This window comes from Nyctereutes procyonoides, unplaced genomic scaffold (assembly GCF_905146905.1).
Source record: "Nyctereutes procyonoides isolate TBG_1078 unplaced genomic scaffold, NYPRO_anot_genome, whole genome shotgun sequence".
In the NCBI taxonomy this organism is placed as follows: Eukaryota; Metazoa; Chordata; class Mammalia; order Carnivora; family Canidae; genus Nyctereutes; species Nyctereutes procyonoides.
In genome coordinates this window covers 23004118-23030871 of record NW_026575126.1, presented here as the reverse complement: position 1 = coordinate 23030871, position 26754 = coordinate 23004118, and the positions used below count along the sequence as shown (strand labels likewise).

General features: G+C 45.9%; 1 long non-coding RNA gene across 1 annotated transcript in view; it reads right to left on the bottom strand.

The window, feature by feature from the left end:
* LOC129519916 (uncharacterized) overlaps positions 1–26754 on the bottom strand; it is a 49440-nt gene that overhangs the window by 22080 nt on the left and 606 nt on the right. The window contains exon 2 of the long non-coding RNA XR_008666449.1: positions 17618–17773. This is a non-coding gene — a long non-coding RNA (uncharacterized LOC129519916). The remainder of the gene's footprint in view (positions 1–17617; positions 17774–26754) is intronic.

Sequence of the window (26754 nt, the reverse complement as noted above, 5' to 3'; positions counted from 1 at the left end):
AGAGGGAGAAGCAGGCTCCATGCAGGGGGCCCTATATGGGACTTGATCCCAGGACTCCAGGATCATGCCCTGGGCCGAAGGCAGACACTCAACCACTGAGCCACCCAGGCATCCCTATTATTACTATTATTATTATTGCATTGCTATTTAGACATTTTCTAAATACCCAATTGAGGGAGAGGGAGATCTGGAAATGGAACCAGGAAATTCGTCCTAAATATCCACTAATCTGGGCCATGAACTTTGGTTTCAGACATTGTTATCACACTTATAACACACTAAGTCACACAGCACACAGGCCAGGGAGCAGCTGTGGTGTTATAAAATTATCTTCCAAGGTGCAAAAGTGCAACTTTCAAGGCAACCTGTGAGTCAGCAAAGAGAGTGAAACGAAGTAGGGAGACCATCACCCATAAGGAAGACGTGATTAAGGGAACAAGCCTCCGTGAGCATATTTTCGGGGGGTACTTTGTGCAAAGTTGTGGGGGGGGGGACAGAAGTCACAAGATTATAACATGGGGGCTTTCTTCCTGAAGGAAGTCGAGAGTTGCTTCGGCAAATGCCACACTAAGTCCTTTCTGCCAACCCCTTGGTCCTCCCCTCTGTGCACCAACAGTCAGCCTCCTGGGGGAAGCGGACTGACTCTCCTCAGGACTGCCACCCTCCTTGCTTTCCTTCCCCGAAGCACATCTAGAAATGCCAGGGCTCAGGAAAGACTCTCTCCGTCCTCTGCCCTCACCAAGTTGCAGAACCACAAGGACCCACCTTAGGAGGCCACGGGAGTCTCCCAGCCATTCCCCAGAAAGATCCTGGCCCATCCTTCTCATAAAAGCAGTGACACAAGGAATTCCATGTCCACGCAGTGTAAACAGTGTTCATCTGGGTGGATCGCCACCTGCCTGGGGTGGACACACGGGCACGGACCAACCCCCTTCCTTCTCCGCTTGCCTCCAGCCGGCCACCTCACCTCATGCCCCTGGAGCATCGGACGCTAACGTGTGTGATGTCCTCAGCCTGGGGGGAAAGGGGCTGATGCTGCAGGTTTCAGTAATCGGCTTCTGAGCAGCTAAGCCAATTCAGCTGATAAGTATTAAGAACTAGAGGGAGCGGGGCACCTGGATGGCTCAGTGGTTGAGCCTCTGTCTTTGGCCCAGGGTGTGATCCCAGGGTCCTGAGATCGAGTTCCGCATCAGGCTCCCTGCAGGGAGCCTGCTTCTCCTTCTGCCTGTGTCTCTGTCTCTCTCTATTTCTTTAAAAAGAAAGAAACTAGCAGGACCGACTTTACTGAGTCACTGTCCCTATTGAGGATGGAGAGTGGGTCACCCAGCTGTAGGACACTATGGCTTCATGATGCTTTGCAGCTGAGGGTCCTGCTCATCAGTGCTAACTCCGTGCCTCAGGAAATCTGCACGCATTGATTTGGGGTCCCTTCCTCAGTCTTGGAGAGGGGGCAGAGAGGGGTGCCAGTGCAGGGGTTCAACAAAAGAAGGGGCTCCTCATTAAGCTCCAGCCCAAGCGGCCCGAGGAACCTCATGGCCATGGGCAGATGTTCCCCCTTCTGCAGCTGAATCCCTGGTCTCCTCTTCTGTCTGGCTGCCAGAGTTCCATCCAGGCCAAACTCCAAAGGTAACAGCAGCTGATGCCTTCTGGAATGCACCAGCTGGCACCACCTGCACTGTCTTATCATATCATATGTTTGTCTGGCACTGTCCGCCTGTCTTTAGTCTCCTATTTCCCAGGAGACCGCATGTGGTCCCTCAACTCCCTGGCTACCTAGACTGGTAGCTCCTGGAAGGGCCACATCCAGTTCCTGTTTCCTCCCCAGCTCTCAGCATCCTGCTTTGGGCAAGGCTTAGTGAGCATTTACTGTTTTCCAAATACCCTCTTGGCCAATTCCAAGTGAACCTTTAACGTTCAAGGAGCGCCTGGCCAAATGCATGTCCAAAGTCACTAGAATCATCCTGACCCGGCAGATACAGACATGAAGTTGGTTGGCTCAGTCCTGTCACCGCTGGAGCTCTCACCTGACCCTGCACACTCTCGGTGAACCACCAGGCTGGCTGGAGAATAGGGGCTGAGGCGGGAGAGAAGGGGAGCGAGAGGAAGAGAGGGATTAGGAAAGGGATCCAAAAGAGAGCGGAGGGAAGCAGGCAGGTGAGCAGCAAGGGACAGACACACCCAGAGAAAGAGGGAGAGAGAGAGAGGACAGGAAGGGCCCGGGGAGGAAGGCCGAGTGTGCGCAGAGTACCCGGGTAGGTCAAGTAAACGGTTACCCGGTAACACATTTGGATACAGCTCCTATCACTCCTGCGTTGTCCCAGCCAGTGTTGAGTCAAGACCAAAGACAGTTAAACCTGACTAACACAGGAGCGATAGGCTGAGTCATTCCCATGATGAGCGGCCCACGCTCAGGGCGGCAGCATTCCCGAGCCCGAGAACGACAAAATGGTGCCTCTTTTTAGGTTGAGTTATTAGCTGGGGCCTCATCTTTATAACTTTCGAGAAGGAATTAATATAGCTCACACCTCCAAGAACAAATAAAATGGGCAGATTACCTCATGCATGAGTAATCAGACAGCAATACGACTGCAACCTAAGGGCTGAAGGGGAAGAGCGGCCACCTAGAGCTGCCCACACTTCCTACCCCCAAGGCCGCCATTCTGGGGGATGAGGAACACCTGCACTCTAGGGCCTGCTGGGTGCCCCTGCCACCTCCAGCACTCGTGTCTGAGATTCATTGGGGCCAAGTGGGTGAGAAAAAAGAATAGAACCTAAACAAATTTCTTATTCTCAAATGGTTGACTTGGGTTCCATGATTGGTGAGATCGATGAAATAAAAATGAATCATATCATATGTTTTTCTACGTGTTCTGGTGCTTCTTTTCCTGGTTGGGCTGGTTCTTATTTGAGCCCTTTGGGGGCCATGAAAGGCCAAGGCATCAGGACAAGGACAGGCATCTCAGGAACTACCGAAAAGACCTCAGGGACACTGTGGCTTCAAGACAGCAATTCCTGAAGGCTCTGCACTCTTTAACTATCATCACAAGAGGGGAAAACCACTGAGGGTCTCTCCTATGGAGATAGAGGTGTATGTACATGGGTTCTGTAGGAACACTGAGCACTCAGATGGCGATGTGGTTGGTGATGATGGTGATGATGACAGCTTACATTGATTAAAACGTAAAATGTGGGATACCTGGGGGCTCAGCAGTTGAGCATCTGCCTTCCGCTCAGGGTGTGATCCCAGGACCTGGGATCGAGTCTCACATCGGGCTCCTTGCAGGAAGCCTGCTCCTCCCTCTGCCTATGTCTCTGCCTCTCTCTCTCTCTCTCTCTCTCTCTCTCTCTCTGTGTGTGTGTGTGTGTGTGTGTCTTTCATGAATAAATAAATAAAATCTTTTTTTAAAAAAGAGCAACATAAAATACACTGGGCACTATGGTGGGGGACTTACATGCAGTGTCTTGCTTAACTCTCATGATCACTCTATCAATTACATATTACATACATTCATCAATTTAGGTGGGAAACATACTGGTAGGAAAGATGCTAAAAAAAAAAAAAAAAAAAAAAAAAAAAAAACCCAGCTCCAAAATGAATCAGACTGAAAAAACCCACCTAGAAGTCTTAGCAAAGATGTACCCCTGAGTGTCATCATCAGGGCCGGTGTGCCCCTGGGACCTAGCACAGGCTCTTCCTTACATTTTATTTCAAACTTGAGCACTTACCACCACTGCTGTTGCCACTTACATTCACACTACCATTGTCTCTCACCACGACCACAAATAGTAGCTAATAAGCTCTTCTGGGGTGCCAGGCATTGTCCTAGGCACGTTTTCTGTGTTTGACTCTTTAACCCAAGTTAGAAATCATTACTAAGACCACTGTGTTGCACAACTCCAAGTGGTAACGTTCACAGTGTGTTCACTGGGCTCCAGGGGCTGATTCCACCTGGAGTTGCACAAGGTAGCAGACCTTACTATTATCATCTCCATTTTACATATCAAGAAACTAAGGCACAGAGGAGTTATTTAACTTGGCTATGTTCACACTGCTCCTTAATGGCATAGGCATGCCTCAAACCCCAGCAGTCTGGCTCCAGAGTCTTACCACTATGTTACACTGCTTCTCCTTCTCTTCATTAACACCCTAAGTGGCCTTTCTGCTTCTATTTTGCCCTTTTGTATTCTCCAGTAGACAGACTGATCCTTTTAAAACATATAAACAGTATTGTGACTCAAACCCTACAATAACCTTTAGTCCATCCTAAAACACACTCTGAACAAACTCCTTAGCATGCCCCACGAGGCCCTATGTGGCCTGGCCCCTGGCCATGCCTCTAGGCTCCTCACCAACAACCTTCTCCCCAGTTTACTCTGCTCCAGCCACACTGGCCTTTTTGTTTTCGTAAGATCACACCAATCTTGTGTCCCACCTCCGGGCCTTTGCACCTGCTATTTCTTTTGCCTCTGCCATGTACTTTGCCCAGATCCTCCTGTGGATTTACTCCTTACCTCATTCAGGACACTGCTCTGTCTTGTCTAGAGAGGGTACCCTGGTCTTTCCACATAAAATATCCCCCACCTGCCGGTCTCTATCCCATTACTCTCCTCTTCTTTCTTCATAGCACTTTACAGGACTTGAAATTATACCACAGAATTATTCATCTGTTCGATTATTACCCTCAAATGTAAGCAGGGACTTTGTCATCCTTAAACATGGAGTCTCCGGGGCCCTGGAGAGAGCCTGATACATCATAGGAACTGAATAAATATTGACTGAGTATACAAATGAGCAAAGTTCCTGGAAAGCAGGGCCACAAGAGCACTGGCCCAGGGATGTAGTTCTCAAGAAGAACCAACAAGGCAGAGGAGGATGGAAAAAGGAGAAGAAAGAACAAAAAAAGTGCTATTCATTTCAATTTAACTGCATTTATTTAGTTTTTCTTTCCCATGAAGCTTAGTGACACATAGTATCTCATTCTTTTTTTTTTTAAAGATTTTATTTATTTATTCATGAGAGACACAGAGAAAGACAGAGACATAGGCAGAGAAGCAGGCTCCCCGTAGGGAGCCTGAATGGAGAACTCAATCCCAGGACCCCAGGATTGCGACCTGAGCCAAAGGCAGACACTCAACCACTGAGCCACCCAGGTGTCCACCCCCCACTTTTTTTAAAAAGAATCTCATTCAATTCGTACAACTGCTGCAGCAAGTAATTTTAGCGAGAAAGGGGAAATAAGAGAATAGTGGGCAGAAGCATATTTGCATCAATTCCTTGACATACTCTTTGTATAAACAGGAAAGAGCCTGTAATTAAAGCAACAGACTCTGAATTGCTTATCTTTATGTAGCCTGAACCACAGGATTTTGTGTTTGTTTTTCTTATGACTCAATTCCATGAATCCTGTAGCCTATTTATTGAATTCACTTTTATTATAGCTTCAAGATAAAAAAAAAAAAAAAAGGTTTATTTCTACCATCCACTGTTCTCTCAACTCAGCTCTTAGAATTCCGCCCCCCGCCAGGTTTTATGTGTATTAATTCAATTCACTGGCCAACGGTGAGTTGTTTCCATAAATTGTTTTGCCAATTTTTCTAAGGATGAGTTTTTCTAAGGATGTGTCCAAACTAAAATGTTTATAATAGCATTACACCAGCATTTTAACCAGTTGTTCATTTTCATCACCTGTTGAAACAGTGACCTAACAGCGTTCAAGATGAAATCTCTCACACAGTGTTCTTTTTTTTTTTTTTTTAATTTTTTTTTTAAATTTATTTATTTATGATAGTCCCACAGAGAGAGAGAGAGAGAGGCAGAGACACAGGCAGAGGGAGAAGCAGGCTCCATGCACCGGGAGCCCGATATGGGATTCGATCCCGGGTCTCCAGGATCGCGCCCTGAGCCAAAGGCAGGCGCCAAACCGCTGCGCCACCCAGGGATCCCCTCACACAGTGTTCTAATCTGAAATCCTGAGGCCCTTGATCCCCATTCTCCAAAAAAAACAAACAAACAAACAAACAAACAAAAAAAACCCCTCCCTCTTTATTAAAAGAAAGCACTCCTCAGTGGGTCAGGCCCCTCCTTGCCTCCTTGTCTAGCAAGGCACCTGCTGGTTGGTTGGTCTGCGGTTAAAACCGAATTTACACAATGAGGATGTGGCTTCTGCCCTAGGGTTGTGCAAAACGGGGGAATCTCACAGAGCTGGGGCTTTAAGCAGAGTCCCAACTTATGTAACGGCAGCTCCAGCCAGAGGCTGATCATCCCGCGGATGAACCTGAGTAACCCCTCCACCTACCCCCTGTGCAGAGGTTGGAGCCCATAAATCCAGATGGGGGTTCGGATTAGGGTCAGAAGACACCCTTTTAGAGCTCAGACCCACATAGTGCTGATGTAGCCCACAGCTACTCCCCAGAGGTGTCAGGAGCCCTTCAAGGGCTATTAATGCTGAAACAGTAACACAGCCCTGCCCAGAGATGCTAACAATCCTGTCAAAAAGAATGGAAACGGTACATCAGTGTAGCTTCTGAGAGGGCTTCTGGAAACTCATTCCCTTCTTCCTGTCCTGATGAAAGGTATGGGAATTGGCATACGCTACTAAATCCCAGTACTCGCCCACCACAGCGTTCCGGGCACTTAGCTTCGTGGTAGGACATTCTGGGGGATCCCTTCTCCTGAGAACCTGCCTGCCCCACCTGCCAGAGTCAATGACTCTCCACGTTACTGAAAACTTACAAGTGCTCTAAATAATTTACGCTTGCTTAAATATCTGTGTTAAATGTTGTTTTTAAGGATTTTATTTATTTATTCATAGGAGACACAGAGAGAGAAGCAGAGACATAGGCAGAAGGAGAGACAGGCTCCCCATGGGTAGCCTGATGTGGGACTCGATCCCAGGACCCCGGGATCACAACCCGAGCCGAAGGCAGACGCTCAACCACAGTCATCCAGGCATCCCTATGTTAAACATTTTTTATTTCCTCAAAATCTTGTGTACCCTAGAGAGCAATGAGGGTCAGATCCTTTTCACCTTGCCAACTTAAGGCCATTGGTATGAAAACCGTTGCTATGAGACCATTCTGAGCTCTGCCTTGCCCCCTGGGGTTACCCGAAGCATGCTGGCTGTTTGCCCCTGCCCTCAGTGGGTCTGGTGGTTGAGATGCTTCCGTTAGCCATTAGTGGCCCTGGATCATTGCCTGGAAAAGAGACTGAGGATGTTCTGTAAACTGTAAGGTGTGGTACCCACGTCTGGTGTTGGCATTAGGGGTCTCTACCCTGGAGAGAGCTGGGTTTGCTTAGGCTTGTTTTCATTCATCTTGATTGTTTGTAATGTGGAGTCAAAATATCAGGATTCAGATTCCAGGTCTTCTTGCTACCCAGCCTCAGATTGCCCAGGTTCAGTTCACAGGTCAACCGGCAGTCACATCTTTGCAATGACCTTCCCCAACAATCTCCCCAGGGCCTATCTGGGATCTTCCATGGGGTGAAAGCTCACCAGGTATTAGCTCAAGTGGAATGGAGCCACGAGTCCACACAACTTGAAGAGAAGCGAGAGTGCAGGAAGCTGGAAGGAAATGAAACCTGCTCTACTTTTTCCCCCTTCCCACCCTTTCAACACTGACTTTGGCACTCTTCCTCTCTGCTCTGCCTTGCCAGCCTTAGCCCCCAGGCCCAATGGCCAGAGCCACGCGGCAGTGAAGACTTGGGTGGCTAGCTAGTCGACCAGACTCCTGCAAAGCCACCAGACTTTCAGCAGAGCAGACAGGAGCCCCTGGAGCCATCTCCCAGGACGCAGGGCAGACATCACCCTAAGCTCCCACCTCCTCACATTCCCATGCCCTTACCTCCTCTCCCCTCTGGTGTCACCAACGTCTTCTGTAGACAGAGTTCAACTGGAAAACTCTGGGCAAATTATTTAATATACATAGCAGAAATTGCTCATTGTTTAGCCCAATATCCATCCCTTGGATAACAGAAGCTCTGATTTTTAAATGGTTCCCTGGAATAAAGACTGCATTTCCCAGTCTCCTTTGTGGCTAGGTCTAGCCATGTGACTAAGCTTTAGCCAATGAACTGTAAAGGAAAGTAGCACGTGTGCAAATTCCAGAAAATGTCTTTAAAGGAAGAGGGTGTACCTCTTTGGCCCTTCTTGCTTTCTGCTGGCTAAAGCTTTGAGCAGCCATATTACGCCATAAAGCGGAAGCTAATGCTGAGGATGGCAAAGCAACAAGATAGAGGAAGCTCAGGTTCTAACACTAACCTTGTAAGGTCTGGATTGTCTATCTGCGGACTTCTTTCAGATGAGAGAGAAATACACATCTATCCTATTTAAGTCATTATTTTGGATTTTTCTGTCACTTGCATCTAAATCTAAGTCTATCTGAGACATTTCTGAGCCTTGATTGCTTTGTATAAAAACTACCAAAGTCACAGAATTACTTGGAATGCTAAATGAGAAAGCACTTTTAAAAATGTTCTTTTTAAAAACATTATTTATTTAAAGAGAGCGAGAAGGGTGGGGGGGGGGGCGAAGAGAGAGAGAGAATATCCAGCAGATTCCATGCGGAGCGTGAGCCAGACTTGGACCCTGAGATCATGGCCTGAGCCCAAGTCAGAAGTCAAACACTTAATGGACAGAGCCACCCAGATGTCCCTAAAATGGAAGTAAACAGCTGAAAGCTGAAGAAGGAGTGTCAGTAATCCGTCTAAAGAGAAATGCCCTGGCGTGGGGGCCCACAGGCACTGTCAGGGAGGGGAGCTTGGAGAACCTCAGCTTGCTCATGAAAGCACCCCAAGAGATGGAGAGCTGCCTTTAGATGACTGGCTGGCCCTGAGAGGTGAGGCCAGTTTATGACGATCCCATCTATGAAGCGAGGCTTTTCCATACCTTCTTCCTCTTCCTCCCCCGTGCCCCACCACCTGGGGGCCAGCCCCAGAGAGACTGAGAAGTCAACCAGACCGCCACCCAGTTCCCAAATGCTAGCTTCTGGTCCACAGCGGCCACTGGGGAAGGAGACAGAGTCGGGCCTCTTATCGGGTTCAGAATGTTGACTGCTCCTGGGGACTCGACAGGCTCATTGCCGGGTGGAGTCAGCACTTGGAGCCTGAAATGACTCTAGGATCATCTGTTACCTAAAATAAGTAAAAACATCTTGGAGGCCCACTGGAGCTCTTGCAGGGGCAGGGAAGGATGAGCAATATTAGAGATCATCAGGAATGCAGAGAGACTACACATAAAATTGCATTCTGATTGCCTTACGCATCTGTTGGCCAGCACAGGCAGCCCTTGTTTATGGGTTGATGTCCACACACACAGTTGCGTGGCCACAAATGAGAGGCATGTCCTCCCTCAGGAGGGCCCCCAGTGTCACATCAGAGGGAGCCACTTTGGGCTTGAGATGACACAGGGAATGGGCCTGGCCTGCTTAGGAGAGGAGGCAAGTCCTCCATAAGGAGCCAAGACTCTCTGTCGATTTTTCCTGTCGGCCAATTTTCTTCCAGTCCTCAAGGAGGCCCAGCAAGGAGCCTCTAGAGCCGGTGGTGGCTGGGCCCAGATTATTCAAAAGTAGACCCGGGCAATAACACTAAAGCCCCTAACGTCATAGTCCCAAGGTCCGTAGGGGTTATAACATGAGACCCACGAAGCTGGGGAGTGCCCACTGGGGTCCCTCATGTCCAGTTTATCAGAGCTTTCCCTCTCAGAGGAATGACCATTCCCCTCTCCTCCATGGGTGTGATGGAGATGGGAACCCCTGCCTCTGAACCACCTCCAAGGAACATGGAAGAAACTGCTGCTCTTCCCAAGCTCCCCACCTTGATAGCTAACTGTGCCCCAACTCGAGATGCCATTCCTCCATCTGGGCCAGTGCTATGGCTGCCATCGCCATATAGGCCCTGGGACTGACCTGGTGTGAGCAGCACATTGATCTCACTAGAAACAGGCCATTTAATGAAAAGTTCAAAGGTTAAAAATCACTAGGAATCAACTAAAAGAAAAATTTCTACATGTGGAAGGAGCTGCAGAGCACAGGTTGTTATTCTGGAATAAGCAGCCTCCAGCCACACACTGGCTCCGCTGCGGACACAGCTTCTGCTCCTGACTTCTCTTCTGTAGCTCCAGAGAGACCACATCCCAGAGCCCAGTTTTCAGTCCAGAAAGATAGATGGAGTTTGGGGGGAAGAGGAAGGAGTCCAGCCAAGTCCCAGTCTGGAGAGTGGAGTTGCCTGTGGGAAGGTGGGGGGTGGGTGGAGAATAAAAGAAACTCGTACTCTTCTGGGAAGGCAGTGGTCACCAAAAGGCACCAAGGGAGGTGCCCTCTCCGCAGGCATCCTGCCTTTCATGTCCCCTCATGTCACAATACTTTATAAGTGACTACATTTATTCATTCCTCAGACATCTCCTGAGGCCCTACTGTACCCTGGACCTGGGCTCTGTGGGCTTGGAAACAAACTCAGCTCGCGCCCTAAAGGTGCTCAGTCCGAAGCCAGGACGGTCACATCCAGAGAAGGTAAGGGAGGATGTGGCGGTTGACCCCCCTGGAGGCAGACTCTGAGACAGGGCTGAGCATGCGGGGTGCCCTTGGGAGAGGCAGGGGAGGATGCGGGAGGGGTAGGGGAGATGTCCAGTGGCCACCCGGGCCTGGTGACAGTCTCCGCCCCCACAGTAAGCGCTGGTGGCTTTCTAGGCCTCTCAGTCAGGCTGAGAGAAAGTCACACTCTGCACCCATTAATCTTTGGTTGGGGCCCCCAGGGTGGGGTGACTTGGGCAGCCGGGGCGGACCTCTGATCGGGGGACCTGGGCCGGGCCTGTGGCGCCCACCACAGCACCCCCAGCGCTCTGAGACCAGGCTCCCCGGGAAGGGTCTGGAGGATGAGCAGCGCTTTCAGGCCGAGGCCGGGTAGGAATTTGAGCTGCAGGGGCCTGGGGGTTGCTGCTGCCCAGCGGACTGGGGAGGGGCGCAGGAGGGGGGTCCCCTCACCCCCACGAAGACCCAGCTCATCCCGGTGTGCCCACTGTGGACATTCACCGCAAGCTGCTGCGCCCGAGGATCAGGGCCCCTGCTGGCTTGTCGCCGGCGCCACAGCCGCACTGCCCCTAGAGCAAGCCGGGGACACCCGCGGGCCTGCAGTCTCCCAGAGCCGGGGCTGGTAACCGCAGAGACCGGGCAAGCCTGGCCTGGGCCTTTCCGGCCGGGGCTAGAGAGGGTTGCCAAGCGACAGCGGGAATTCATCTTTGGGACCATCCCCCTTCCCACCAGCAATGCCACCTCGCTCATCAGGACTATTGTTCTGGACACTTCTTCCGGAAAGGGGTTTTATTCGGAGGTGAACTGGGGACACTCCTCTGATGGGAATTGCCACCAGGATAAAGGGACAGCTGTGGGGCCGGAGAGAGGGGAGCTGCAGCGTGGGGCCCCCTGCCCGCTCGGGGGCCGAATTATTCTGGAACAGAGGTGGGCACCAAAGGCAGGCTGCACAGGCGGGCCTCTGTCCGTGCTTGGCAGGGAAAGCACAGGACTCTCTTTTTTTTTTTTTCTCTCCTTTTAAGCCTTTCTAAGTCTCAGCCCGTGCTGCCCCCAGGATGGAAGGGGGTTCCTGCGCCTCTGGGGAGTGGGGGTGACAGAGGAGTCAGAGCCTCAGCCTAGGACGGCGCGCAGTGGCCTGGGAGCCCGGAGCCCGGGAACTGTCCGCAGGGCGCAGGCCTCGCAGAGCTGTCGGGGCCCCTGCAGCTTGGGGAGGGGACGCACCGCGAGCTCCTCCAGCCCCCGGCCCAGACTCCCATCGCTTTGGTAGGTCGAAAGCCCCAAGCAGTGAGGCCCTAACAGTCCAATTTTCCCTAAGGCCGAAGGAATGAACATCTGAAGAAACCGGGATTTCCTCACTGAGTAGCTTCAGATGCTTCTCGAGGCAGAAGACCATGAATGACGGCAGAGTCGGGTGAGCCTGAAGGCAGGCCTGCGACTATTTGCTTTTAGGAATAGGAACAGTCCCGGCCCTCCCCCATCCTCAGCCGGACCCCAGAAAGAGGAGCTTTGTGCTCTGTAAGAGAGAAAACCTGCGTTTGTCCTGTCAGCGCTCCACTCTCCGTACCTCACTTCCGACCCTCAGAACACTTCCCTTCTGGTCACCAAATGCGCAAGGCGCGTGGGTTTTCCGCACCAAGATCTTCTCAGACACCAGCTGGGGGTCCTACGGTTTACCTCAGTTCTGACTTCCTGCACCCGGAGATAGCATCAGCTCCCTCAGGTGAAGGGTCGGCCTCTTCAGACGTCAGTCCTGAGTCCAGGTTCTGACCTCCTCTTCTGACCAATAGGCTCTAAATCAGAGGCCACCACGACTCTCTTCTTGGGTTCAATCCATTTGCTAGAGTAGTTCACAGAACTCGGGAGAAGAGTTTAGTTACAATCTAATGGTTTATTATAAAAAGACAGGATAAAGATGAACACCCAGATGGAAGACACGGGAAGGACAAGGTATGTGGGAAGGTGCGAGGAGCTTCCATGCCCTCTCTGAGCTCACCACACACCCAACACCTCCACCTCCTCGCCAACCTGGAAGCTCTCCAAACTCTGCACTTTGGAGATGTGTAAGGGGCTTCATCATGTAGGCCTGATCAGTCATTAACTGTATTTCCAGCCCTCCCTCCTCTGTGGAGAATGGGGTGGAGGTGGGATGTGGGGCCGAAACTCCCAAGTTCCAATCATGATGTGGTCCTTCCCAGTGACCAGCTCCCACCTGGGACCCACTTAGAGTCACCTCATTAGACTGAAAGGACGCCCCTATTACTGAGGAAATTCCATAAAATGCAGGTCCTCTATGTCAGTCAGAACCCAGGTCAAAGACCAAATATTTGAACAAAAGGTATTTCCTGTCTTCTTATCACTTAGGAAGAAATTACAAGGGTTTTAGTAGGAGCTCTGTGCCACGAACTCATGGCAGAGACCAATATATGATTTTTTTTCTATTATCTCACACCATGCTTCTGGCAAACTGGCTGTAAATCTGTTTCCCACAGCCCTCTCCTTGAGTTCAATCATTTGCTAGAGCAGCTCCCAGAACTCAGGAAAACATTTTAGTTACGATTTTGCCAATCTATTGTACAAGGCTAGAACTCAGGAAAGCCAGATGGAAGAGATGCACAGGTCGAAGTGTGTGGGAAAGGGCTCGGAGTTTCCATGCTCTCTCCCAGCGCACCACCCTCCTAGCACCTCCGGATGTTCACCAACAGAAGCTCTCCAAACCATGTCCTCTGGGATTATTGTGGAGGCTTCCTTCCCTAGGCATGATTGATTAAATCATTAGCCATCGGTGATTAATTCAACCTCCATTCCGCACCCCTTCCCACAAGTGGGAGGGGAGAGACTTGAAGTTTTAACCCTCTAATCATGACTGATCCTCTTGGCAACCAGCCCCCATCCAGTGGTGACCTGGGGGCTTTCCAAAAGTCATTCTATTAACATAAACTCAGAAGTGGTTAATGGGTTTGTTATGAATAACAGAAGAGATGTATTTATCACATTTGTCACTCTGAAGCTATTTACAAGAACTGAGGACAAAAGCCAAATATTTTAACAGAAGTTGCCTCTCCTGCTCTAATCAGTTAGGCAATACAGAAGATTTGGGAACTGCGAGCCAGAAAGTGCAGGTGAAGACCGAAATATAAATTTCTTATTATAAATCACAGTATCGCATGCTTCTTAGCAAAAGAGAGAGATGAGGCCATTGTAATGGACCATCACTGTCGGAGGGACTGAGAGTCCCTGATGCCACAGGGACCGTCCTGCATGGGGTAGAGGCAGCGGCGTGGCACGCAAGCTGGCTCAAGAGAGGAGCTTGCCTCTGCCTGGCGAAGCTCAATAACCAGAAGGTCCACCACTTTGAAAAGCCAACTCTTTCTGAAACCTAAGGGCCTTTCATTTAGAGGTTGTATTATTTTATGATTGTCTTATTGTTTCTGTTGTCTTAAATAATCAGTAACAACTTTCAAACCTAATTGTAAAAAAAAAAAATACTTTTCAAACTATTCATAGTTCACAGTACATTAGGAGATACCACAGCCCTGTGATTTTTCCAGAGCAAGAATTCTTCATCTGTTTTGCAGATTTGGAAATGGAGGCTCAGAGAGACCAGAGGGGGCAGAAAAAAATGTTTTCCTAACTCTCTCAGGGTCCCTGGCGAGGTCTGAACATTAAACTGGCAGAGACAGATGCACAGGAGCAGAGCATACAGCTCTATTTAACGTAAGTTTGGTGTGACATGGGGGCCTCCACATGGCAATGAGAACCTGAAGAAACTGTTCCAGCCGAGAGCTTTCTTTCTTTGCTAGGTTTGATGAAGAGCAGACAATCATGGAGAGAAATATGATAAGACAAAGGATAAGTGTGGCAAATTGGGGGAAACGTAGCAAGGCCTGTTTGTCCGGGTTTTTCTTGGTGTCCCTCCATCTTGAGGATAAGGATGTTCCTTTCCTCTGGATGTAGGGATGGCACGTCTCCCACAAGGGTTTTCATGACCTGCTTCAGAGGAGAAAAGCAGAGGAAAGTCACAGAGACCTTCCCACATCTGCTTAAACTACTCAGTGTGCCCTGGCATATGTTATTGTATCTGGTACCAAAAGGTATTGTATTGGGGTGTGGCATGTACTGAACCCCAACTATCTCATATCTAATGCAGAGTAGAATTAGTATTTGAATCTGGATTTAAAGTCCAGGGCTATGCAACTGAATTCTCCTATCCCTATTACACACAGTGTCTAATAGCACATTACAGAAGCTGAAGCTAAAGGTAAAGCAGATAACAGTTGTATTAAAATATAGAAGGAAGGATTACCTGTTTGGGCTGCTAACCCATCATTAAATGAGGCCAGAGAGAGACTGGCATCAAGCCGCTTCTTACCTCCTATACTTTGGAACATGAGATCTGACATATGAAGAATCTGTACCACAGGCATCTGTTTAAGAATTTAAGATTATACACAAATGCCTTCTTGTCAAAATATAGTTGTTGGGTTTTTTTTAAGGGATTTTGAAAAGGCATTCTTTAAAGCTTTACTAAGTTTCTTGGATGTTTATGAGTGTCTCAAATTATGTTTCGGTAACTTTCAACATCAGTAAAAAAAAAACACAGGGGGATTCATTTTTTTCTTTAAACATAATTTTTTTTGAGACAGAGAAAGAGCACGTGTGAGCAGGGAGGGCAGGGAGAGGAAAAGTGGGAGGAGAGAGTAAATCTTAAGCAGACTTCATGCATGGAGCTTGATGATGGAGCTCAGTCTCACGACCCTGAGATCATGACCTGAGCCAAAATCAAGAGTTAGATGCTTAACCAACTGAGCCACCCAAGCTTAAACATAATTTTCAACCAAGAAAAAAATATACAACTAACTTCCTTTTTCACATTTTTTAAAGACTCAAGCATTTTAGAACTGCCTTAAGATTTCCTTCTGATGAACTCAAGATATGTCCAGATTCCCACATCATTACTGGCAGAAAACAATTTTTAAGCCAATATTGTTCTTTCATTGAACAAGCATCAAAGTCAGTGAATGTATTTGCTTTTTGTGCTTGCTTATTAAAAATCAGGGGACAACACTGATCAACCAATCAGTAAAAAAAAAAAAAAAAAACAAAAAAAAAAGAACAAACAGAGCACTTTGAAAACCACTAGCATTTCAGTGCTCAAAAGGCCTCTTTGTGACCTGCGTCCCAGCATCCTCACATCTGAGCTACTCTGACTGCCCTCTAAAATTAGGCCACTCTGAGAAACCTCACGTGGCTAAGTAGAGTACACAAAAGCCACACTAGCTGATAATCACCTCTGCAATCTCACCATAAAATAATCTGCATCTTTCTGAAATCTTTGCGAACTAAAGAAAGGGTTTAGCTGACAGCTCACAGGAGTCCAGCAAAAGTAACTTCAAAAGTTCATAATTACTTGCCTGTCAACAGTGTCCAAGATCCCTGATACAGAAATCTGCAAACCGTTAGGTCTCCAGAAATCACAAACCCCTGGCTGTGATTACCAGGGACACCCTCGTGGAAGGTTTTGAAAAGTCTGGGAGGGCTTTTTCCAGATGGAGGTTTTACATACAGAAAAGGCCAAAGCCTAAGTGAGGGGTATCAGACTGAAATTAGAAAAGATTTTGGCCGGGCACCTGGGTGGCTCTGTGGTTGAGCATCTCCCTTTGGCTCAGGTCGCGATCCCCAAGATTGAGTCCCACATCAGGCTCCCTGTAGGGAGCCTGCTTCTCCCTCTGCCTGTGTCGCTGCCTCTCTCTCTCTCTCGTGTGTGTGTGTGTGTCTCCCATGAATAAATAAATAATGTCTTGAAAGAAAGAAAGAAAGAAAGAAAGAAAAAGAAAGAAAGAAAGAAAGAAAGAAAGAAAGGAAGAAAGAAAGGAAGGAAGGAAGGAAGGAAGGAAGGAAGGAAGGAAGGAAGAAAGAAAGAAAGAAAGAAAGAAAGAAAGAAAGAAAGAAAGAAAGAAAGAAAGAAAGAAAGATTGATTGATTTTGGCGAAGGGATTGAGACCCACTTGCTCTCCATAAATCATTTTTAAAAGCTTTTTAATGAAATGAAATAAACAGAAAGGGTACATTCTATTAGCGTAGAGGCTAACGAATTTTCACAAAGAACACAGCTGTGCGACCAGCACTCAGAACTATAACAACAACACCTACAAAAACCCAGAGTATCACCAGCAGCCCCAGAAGACCCTCCAAGACCTCCTTCCCCAGGGGGAGACTACCTGATTGGTTTGCCTGTTTCTGTGGTTTATATAAGAAAAAGTAAACAGAGTACACCCTGTGTGCCTGGCTTCTTTCACTTGACACCGTGTTTATGGGAGGTCCCCATACTGTGGTAGGGGCAGCAGGAGGCTCCTTTTTTTTTTTTAAGATCTACTTATTTATTCATGAGAGACACAGAGAGAGGCAGAGACACAGGTAGAGGGAGAAGCAGGCTCCCTGCAGGGAGCCCGACGTGGGACTCGATCCCAGGACCCCAGGATCACGCCCTGGGCCGAAGGCAGACGCTCACCCCTGAGCCACCCAGGTGCCCCAGCAGGCAGCTCCTTCTAACCCACGGTGATGCATCCCACTGTGCTGACTGCGACTCAGATTAATCATTCTATTACTGGTGGGCATTTGGTCTATACACTGCGAGTCAAAGGTTATTGTCTGGCTTAGGAAGTTTTTAGAAAACGATGCCATGGGGATCCCTGGGTGGCGCAGCGGTTTGGCGCCTGCCTTTGGCCCAGGGCGCGATCCTGGAGACCCGGGATCGAATCCCACGTCAGGCTCCCGGTGCATGGAGCCTGCTTCTCCCTCTGCCTATGTCTCTGCCTCTCTCTCTCTGTATGACTAAAATAAATTAAAAAAAGAAAAAGAAAACGATGCCATGCTGGAGTGAGATACTCCAAGGATTTTGTGCCAGCACAGGGAAAGAAAAGAGGGGACCATTTCGTTTGCTTAGACGTCGGCTTTGTTCTGCAATGCTTTCATTGCCCCCATCCCCTGGCTCAGGAAAAATCGTGAGTGTTAATGTTAACAGAAAGGTTAAGATTCGGAGTCCCAGAAATCGAGGGAGAGCCTTGGGTCTGCAGGGAGTGGACACAAGTTGTACCTGTATGTCAACTTCAGAGAAGCCTCTGGTCACCGTAAAAATCCTCCGTAAATATCTCAGAAAAGGTAGGATCACTCAGTCAACCCAGATTATTGTGATTTCAGTCTCTGGCATCTCAGCAAGCGTGGGTATCGGGCCATTTTTATCCTAGAAGTTCTCAAGAGAAAATGAGATTATGAGCTGTGTATTTGATCCAAGGAGGCTTAAGTCAGGCCCTGGCAGATTAACCTTCCAGTTTTTAAGTCTTCTGACCAAAACCCTTCTCTAGCATGTAGCTCAGATTTTAATCCCATCTCCAAAATTTCAATTACCCTGCTTAAGACTTCTTTGGGGGTTCTAAAATACTAACTGCTCTCTAGGTTTCCAATAATTCAAGGCAAAGCTAGGTATTTCAGGCCGTCTCTCTTCATCTGGGTGCAATGGTTTAAAATGCACTAGTCTCCCCTCCCCTGCGGTTTCAGTTACCTGTGGTCTGGAACTAGATAATCCACCTGCTGTATCGTCAGATCAGTAGTAGCCTAACACTGCGTTACAACACCGACGTCATTCACCTCGCTTCACCTCCTCGCATAGGCATTTTATCATCTCTCGTTATCTCAAGAAGAAGAAGGTGAATGCAACGCAGTAAGGTATTTTGAGAGAGAGAGAGACCACATTACGTTTATATTATTATAATTGTTCTATTTTACTATTACTTTTCATTGTTAATCTCTTACTGTGCCTAATATATAAATTAAGCCTTATCATAGGTATGTACATACAGGAAGAAACATAGTCTATATATGGGGTTCAATGCTATCACTATCTGGGCTTTCAGGCATCCACTGGGGGTCTTGGAACATATCCCCTATAGATAAGGGAAACGACTGTATTCCTAAATACTTTAGAGAGAAGACTCTTAAAATTTGACTCTCTGATCATCAGTATATAAATTCAAAGTGCCTTTGGGATCTAAAGATAACAAGAGTCCTCGTTTGAAGGAGGAAGGCTGGGAAAATACAAGGAAGTCAAGTGTTTAGATTCACTAGCTTGGAAAGACTTTTAAAATATTTATATCAGTATTGAGAACTTATTTATGTTTATTTCTTGGGAAGGCTTTGAAGAAATTACATGTAAATCCTCAAGGATTTTAAGCATCATTTCATAAAGAAAATGCTACTGTTTATAAACACAAATGTATGAGATTAGAACAATTATTTTTAAAAAGAATTATGACTTTTAATTATATTTTTCCCTGACCTTCTTTGACTGCATCCAACTTTTGAATTGTTTTTTTTTTCCAAACTTTGTAAGCCCTCCAATCATGAGAGATGCTGGTATATGAGACTTTCTAAAAGGCCATCTAAAAGACAAATTAATGACTTCTTGGGTTGCTCAAGTACTCATGCTTCATAAGCATCCAAGTCTCCTGATTATGTTCAAGTACAAAGGCTTAAAGTACATAAAAGTGACAATAATATTTTAAATCATTATAAAAATAGTCATAATATTACAAATAATTACAAAAACATAATAATAATAATTAATAATAATAATAATAATAGGGTGTGTATATCATGAAAAAATAAAATAGGAAGTTCTTCCTGCCCATAACTATCTGTTCTTCATACTAACATTTTCTGTGTTTTTAACTTTTGTGCCAGCCACTGTGTACTTTTAAGAATTGATCTTCACAATGACTCTGTGAGGTGGGTAATAGTATCCCCATTTTACAGATGAGAAAACTGGGCTTCAAGAGGTTAACATTTTGCCAAAGTTACAAGATTGTGAGTGACAGAGGCCTCCACCGTCTTGTTATCTGCTGCCTCCCTCGTACCTACAAGCTGTCCATGTAAGGCTGACACCAAGGCAGTTAGCCTGAACATTGGGCTCTGGAGGGACAAAGGCTTAACTCCAAAGTTGAGGACGATTTCCACTGAATTTGTTGAAAATGATGCAATCTTGTTCTCCAACGATTTAAGGGTCTTGATTTTGTCTCTTTCTTTCAGGTAACATGAAGAAACTTCCATTTGGAGAGCAAGGACTATTATGTCCATCAGATGTCTATTCTGTGCTGTCTGATGCTAGGAATAGAGAAGTTAACAAAATGTGGCTCCCGCATCAGAACACATTAACATGGGACTACTGCATCTGTGCCACTGGGCAAATGAGGGTCCTGCCCCTTGACTCTGCTTTTGTTCTGAATCTCTTTAAGATTAAAAACCTACAATGGACCCCTCTTTGTCTAAACTGCTAAAGTGAGTTCTTTCTTACCGTATGTGATGTATTCATGAATAACACCAAAAGACGACATGAGAATGCAAATATTTGGTTCCTTTAAAGATTCATTTCCAAGTTTTTCCTCCCAAACATGCACCCCATGTATGTATCTCTCTCCTCCCATCTTCCCAACAAGAGCAGCCTTGTGCTAAAATCAACATTAAAAATTCCTCCTAAGGATTCTTCCTTAGGCAGAATATATACTTCACTCTCAGTGAAGAATTCTAGAAGATGAGAGCCAAGATGGTACAACTAACTATGTAGAGCACCTGATCTGGCCCTTTTTTTTTTTTTAAGATTTATTTATTTATCTATTTATTTATTTATTTATGAGAGACACACAGAGAGAGAGGCAGAGACACAGGCAGAGGGAGAAGCAGGCTCCATGCAGGGAGCCCAGTGCGGGACTCAATCCCGGAACCCCAGGATCACGCCCTGATGGAAAGCAGACATTCAACCACTGAGTCACTCAGGCGTCCCCGTCCTTTCTTTAAAAAATATAATAACTAAGACTCCGAGAAGCTAAGTGGCCTATCGATGGGCAGAGAGAAATAAACAACAAACCCATGACTTAAATTCAGGCCATTTCCCCCCTACAGCCTTGTAGTGCATGCCAAGTCCAGTCCTTTGGCCACAGAAGTCTCTGATAGGAGCTCCGGCCCATCACTTTGCACAGTGCTCAGGAGAGAGCAGATTCTTGGTAAAAAGCTGGTTAAGTAAATCGCGTAAGAGGACTCTCAGCTTCTAGTCTACCCCTCGTTACCTCCCTGCTAGCCCTGTCTGGCACTGCACCTTCCCTTCCTTCCTGAGCTACATTGGCCAACAATACTTATGCCACTCTTGCCTGAGCAGCAAGAGCAGGACAGCATCTCTGGAAACACATATTTTACCCAGGCAGAGAGGGACCACTCACAACTGTTTAGTCATTACGTTAACCGGGATATATTTTACTAATGGACCCCTAGATGTGCTGTCTAGAGGCTGAAGTAAGGATGTTTTAGTCATAGGGGTTGGTGACAAATTCAGAGCTTAGAGGGTAGAAAGAAATGAAAGAAAACAAAAGCTAGAGAAAATCAGTGAGTTAACTGACTTGCTCAAGGTCACACAACTAGTTGGTGCCAGAGTGGGGATTTGGGCTCTGGCATTGAGATTACTCTGGAAGCTCCACTCAATGCTGCTCTCCCAATAGACCAGAACCCACTGTGCCCAGGTTGAGAGGCAATTCAGAGGAGTAAAGATGGTGCACAAGCATAAAGGACAAGGGACAAAAGAGGATGCATATCATCAATAGAAATGTTTATAGAGAACCTACTTATTGTGTGTTAGGCATTTGTTATAGACTGAATGGTGCACCCCTGCCCCCCGCCCCGTAATCATTCATATGTTGAAACACTAATCCCTAGTGTAATTGTATTTGGACATGGGGCCTTGCAGGGGTAATTAATATTAAATGGATTCACAAGTATGAGCCCCTAATCCAATAGGGCTAGTGTCCTTTTAAGTAGGAGAAGATGCAACAGGAACATGTGTGAAGAGAGGAAAAGCCATAGGATAACACAAGAAGGTAGCCATCTGCAAGCCGAAGAGAGACTTCAGGAGAAACAAAACATGTTGGCATGTTGATCTTGAACTTCAAACTTCCAGAACTGTGAGAAAATAAATTTCTATTATTTAAACCACCTAGTATTTTGCTATGGCAGGGCAACCTAACACAACCAACATGGCCAAAGTGAGGGAGCTGCTGAAGACTACCTCAGTCTCATTCTGTTCCAAGCTTACCCGGGCCCAGGCAGAAGATGGGAACTAACACAGTTGAACCTTAACTGGGTATTTTCAAGTTAAGCAGGTCCATGCTAAAACAAAAAGTAAGAAGACATAAATAATGGTGAAAGCTGTAGACAGCCATGAACAGTTTATCTTTTCTCTGTGGCTTATCTATTTGTATATCTTTTAATTGCCTTGTTCCCTTGGTAGTTTTATAATAACAAACATTTGTCTCAGAAAACTCATTTCCTGAAAATTCAGAATAAATCTAAACTATTTGAGACTTTAGGTGATCAATGTTTAGAAAAATAATAGTTTATGTCAAGGAAAGAATAAAATTCCATGGAAAGAATCTGTGGAGGGACATTAGCAAAAGTAGCAGAGAATGGACCTCAGAAAATCTCCATGAAAGCAGTGAGAACACTTGCAAAAATTGTCAGAATCAACTTTTTCAGAACTCTGGAAATTAAGCAAAGGTTTATGGCAATCTGAGAAGAGTTTACTCAAGAAGAAAAGCTCAGTCTCAGGAAGACCAGCAAGCTTTGTGACATTTTCACTTGCTCTATCTCCATTTCTCCTCCCCAACCCAAAAGCAGACTTGATAACCAATGCCCCTTCAAGCACAGCAAAATCAGCAGCATAGTAACCACTGGAGGGAGCAGAATGGATCTGGGGTTCCTTCAAAGCTCTGTTCTCAGAGAATTGTCATTATTTGATCCATCTGGTGATTCTTAAAAGACCCTGCTCACAAAGCTGTCTTTACTTGGATTGACTTGAAGCTTACCTCCTATGAAGAGCCTTTTCCTAGAACCATAACTTGAAACATTACAGCTGCCTTGGGTGGCAGATAACAGTTGGGTCAAACAACAGGCTAACCAAAAAGCTTAAAAGAAAAAGGTGAGGAATGAGACATCTATAGGGAGCTTTGAAAAGCTTTCATATATTCCTGGGAATCTAGAAGGCTTCATGCATGCCCGGGGTCATGAACATGCTCGCAAAAGACCTGAGAAGGGCCTAAATTCTCACCTCTAGCTGACCTTGAGACTCTGCACAAGCAGGAAGTGAAGGCTGAGAGTTAGAAACTGATGGGGTGCATGAGTGGCTCTGTCAGTTAAGTATCTGGCTCTTGATTTCAGCTCAGGTCATGATTTCAGGGTCATAAGATCAAACCCCATGTCAGGTTCTGTGCTGGGTGCAGAGCCTGCTTATGATTCTTTCCTTCTCCCTCTGCCCACCCCTGCTGCAAAAAAAAAGGTTGGAAACTGCCTGAATGTTGAAGATGTGCCCCCAAATACACAGCGCTTATGCTGGACTTACTAGACAAAGACTTTAAGCCAGCTATTGTAAATATATTCAAGGAACTAAAGGCAAGTATGAAAGGGATGTCTCACCAAATAGAAATCACAGAACAGAACCAGATAGGAACTCTGAAGTTAAAAAGCGCAAAAATTGAAATATAAAAATTCACTAGAGGAATTCAACAGCATATTTAAGCTGGCAGAAGAAGCAATGAAGTTTAAGATACGTCAACTGAGGTTATATAGTCAGAGGAAAGGAAAAAACAAAAAGAATAAAGAAAGATTAACAGAGCCCTCGGCCACCTGTGGGACACCATCTAGCATACCAGGATATGCATAATGATAGACCCAGAAGAAGAGAACAGAGAGGCATGGGGAAAATATTTGAAGAAATCATTACTGAAAAGTTTCTAAATTTCATGATAAGCATAATCTATACATCCGAGAAGCAAGTAAGTAAGCAAGCAAGCAAGAAAGAACAAAAATCCTCCAAGTAGGATAAGCTGAAAGAGATTAACACTTAGATCATACTCAAATTGTTAAACTCTAAAGCAAAGAGAATCTTGAAGGCAGCAAAAGAAGAGGGACTCATCGTGTGCAAGGGAATCTTGATAAGATTAACAGCTGATTATTCATCAATGACCATGGAGGCCAGCAGGCAGTGAGGTCTGCCATACTCAGTGATGACATATTCAGGGTACTGAAAGAAAGGCCGTCATAAGAATTCTATGTCCAACAAAATTATCCTTTAAGAAATAGGACATTCCCAGATAAAAACTGAATTTGTCACTAGTAAACCAGACCTACAAAACATATTAAAGGGAATCCTTCCTTCAGGCTTTAGTGAAAGTACTCTAGACAATAATTTGAATCCATATGGAGAAATAAAAAGCACTGGTAAAGATAACTACATCGTAAATATGAAAGACAGTATAAATATATTTTTTGTTTATAATTTGTTTTCTCCTATTTGATTTTTTAAAAATATTTCTTTATTTACTTGAGAGAGAGAGAGAGAGTGTGGGGGGGGGCAAAGGCAGAGGCAGAGGGAGAGGGAGAGGGAGAGAGAGAATCCCAAGCAGACTCTCTGCTGAGCACCCAGCACCAAGCCTGCTGCAGGGATCGATTTCAGGACCCCAAGATCATGACCTGAGCTGAAACCAAGAGTCAGATGCTTAACCAACTGAGCTTCCCAGGCGCTCCTTCTCCTACATGATTTAAAAGACAACTGCATAAAACAATAACTATAAATCTGTGTTGATAGGCACGCAATGTATAAAGATGTAATTTTTATGACAATAATAGTGAAAGAGTGGGGAGAGAATGAAGCTATAAAGGAGCAAAATTTTTACATACTTTTAAAAGTAAGTTTATTCATTCACACTAGAATGTTATAAGATATTCATTGTAATTCCCAGGGCAACTATTTAGAAAATAACTTGAAAGTATCAGTGGTACAGATGGTTTCGTTAAATCCAGCAAAGCTTTACTGGTATTTATAAAACAGTGCTCGAACCGGTATGAATTAGTAAAATCTCTGAAGAAAGGAAGTTCTTCACTGAAGACATCATTTTTATTGATTTCTCAACACACAGTGACTAAAAGAACAAATAGTGTTCTTTCATCCACTTTAAATCAATCTATTGTGTGGGCCTATTACGTGTCAGGTACTATTTGATGCTGCAAAAGATAGGCTTAGCAGAGTCCATCTTAATGAAAAGCTCTCTATTTCTGTTACTTTAATTTCCTAATGACTCAGGTCTCCCTTAATCGGCTCTTTAATCTCCATCATACTCAATCTAATCTATTTATTCACTCAGCAAATATGTGTTGAGCTCCTGTTATGCATCATCCATTGGAGATACAGTGGTAAGTAAGGCAGATGGAATTTTTGCTCTCCTGGCCTCAAGGAATTTCCATGTAATGTGTAATGTCATGTAGTATATATAAGGTAATGGCAGGGAATGAGTGTGCCAGGGGATAGGGTCGGGATGTTTTTAGGTAAGTTCAGGAAAGAACTCTCTAATTAAAGAACTTCTAACGGATGAATGGAAACCTAAATAAAATGCCAAGATCTGGGGAAGGAGCGTTGCACAAGAGAGGATGGCTACAGAGCTGAGGTAGGAATGACCTGGGCCTGCGAGATGAGTAGGGAGGCCAGTGTGAGTGGAGTCTCTTAACATATGACTTGGAATCACTGTGCCCTACCATGCCTCCTGCCACCACCCCTGTCCTGACCCGTGGTGCTCACATCTAACTTACTGCGGGAATCTTCTCGTCGTTCCTGCCCCAAGTCTGTGTCCCATACAATTTGTTCTAAACCCACTGCCAAAATGGTTTTTCCAGAACAATGTCATCCTGTCACCTCACAATCAAGATGTTCCAGTGGCTTCTTGGTGCCGCTAAGCCCTTCGGGATCTTCCACAAGCATTTACTGGTTTTCTACTATGTCTCGGATGACTTTTTTAGCCACTGTGCATACATTAACATACAGTGAAAACCAGGTTCTTGCTCCCACAGGGCTTCTGTACTTGAAGGATAAGACAGACACCAAACAAGTAAATCAATAAACCAAGATAATTTCAAGTATGTTAAGTGCCAAGAAGAAAACAGAGAAATGGTGCCCAAGGGGGTTATCTGAGGTGGTCTGAGGTGGTCTGGAGAATCTGGGGCCAGGGTCTCTTCCGGGAGTGGGAATAGCAGGTGCCAGGGCTCTAACATGGGACCTTCAGGGGGAAGGGTGAGGGCATCTCTTATGTGAAGAGTCCCCAGCACACCAGGGAAACAGGCCACCTCTCTTCTGAGTGACTAAAGCACAGGGACCATATTTCTATTTGTGTGCTTATCAACATAGTCAAGTTTGTCTCCCTCTGATAGGCTATGGGTCCGTTGAATACAAGAACCACATCTAATTCATATCATGCTACCTGGAGCACTCTACGTCACCGATAAATATCTGTGGACAAGAAGCAAATGGAGTTTAAGTCCTAATGTGGCAGGTAAAGCCATCCATTACTGAGCTCTAGTCCAACCTGAACTCCCATCCCTGCATCTTGTAAAGCCAGTGTCCTCATGCCCTGGTTCTCTGAGTAAAATATGACAATGTTTATGAATTTTAATAAATCAATACAGGTATCCCCTGCCTTCTGAAAGTTTGCATTGCACCACTCTGGTTTTAGGAAAGACCCCTACTAGTGGCGGATACACTTGGCTTTTATGCCATCGGGCTGATGAAAGTTTCATAGGAACGTCCCACTTTCAAATGGCGGAGGACACCTGCATTACATGAATATAAAATTCTGGAGGGGATCCCTGGGTGGCGCAGCGGTTTAGCGCCTGCCTTTGGCCTAGGGCGCGGTCCTGGAGACCCGGGATCGAATCTCATGTCAGGCTCCCGGTGCATGGGGCCTGCTTCTCCCTCTGCCTGTGTCTCTGTGTCTCTCTCTCTCTCTCTCTCTCTGTGCGACTATCATAAATAAAAAAATAAAAAAAAAAGAATCAAAAAAAAATTCTGGAACACAAATTACTGTTTGCCTGGTTAGAATAACTTCTCAAGAATTAACATGGTTTAACTCCTGGGTTGAATTAGTTGATGATCTCGTTCAAAAATAGTTTAAGCTTTTGAAGTTGACACCAGTAACAATGACCTGTAGAAAATGTTTTATCTTGACTTAGGAGTTTTGTTGAAAGACTGTCACTGATCTTCATTCAATCAATATTAGTAGTAGTCAATATTATTTTTACGTACTCCTGTGTGCTAGGTAAGTAGAGTACTTGTTCCTCGGTATACAAGGGTGAATAAAATACATACGTGCC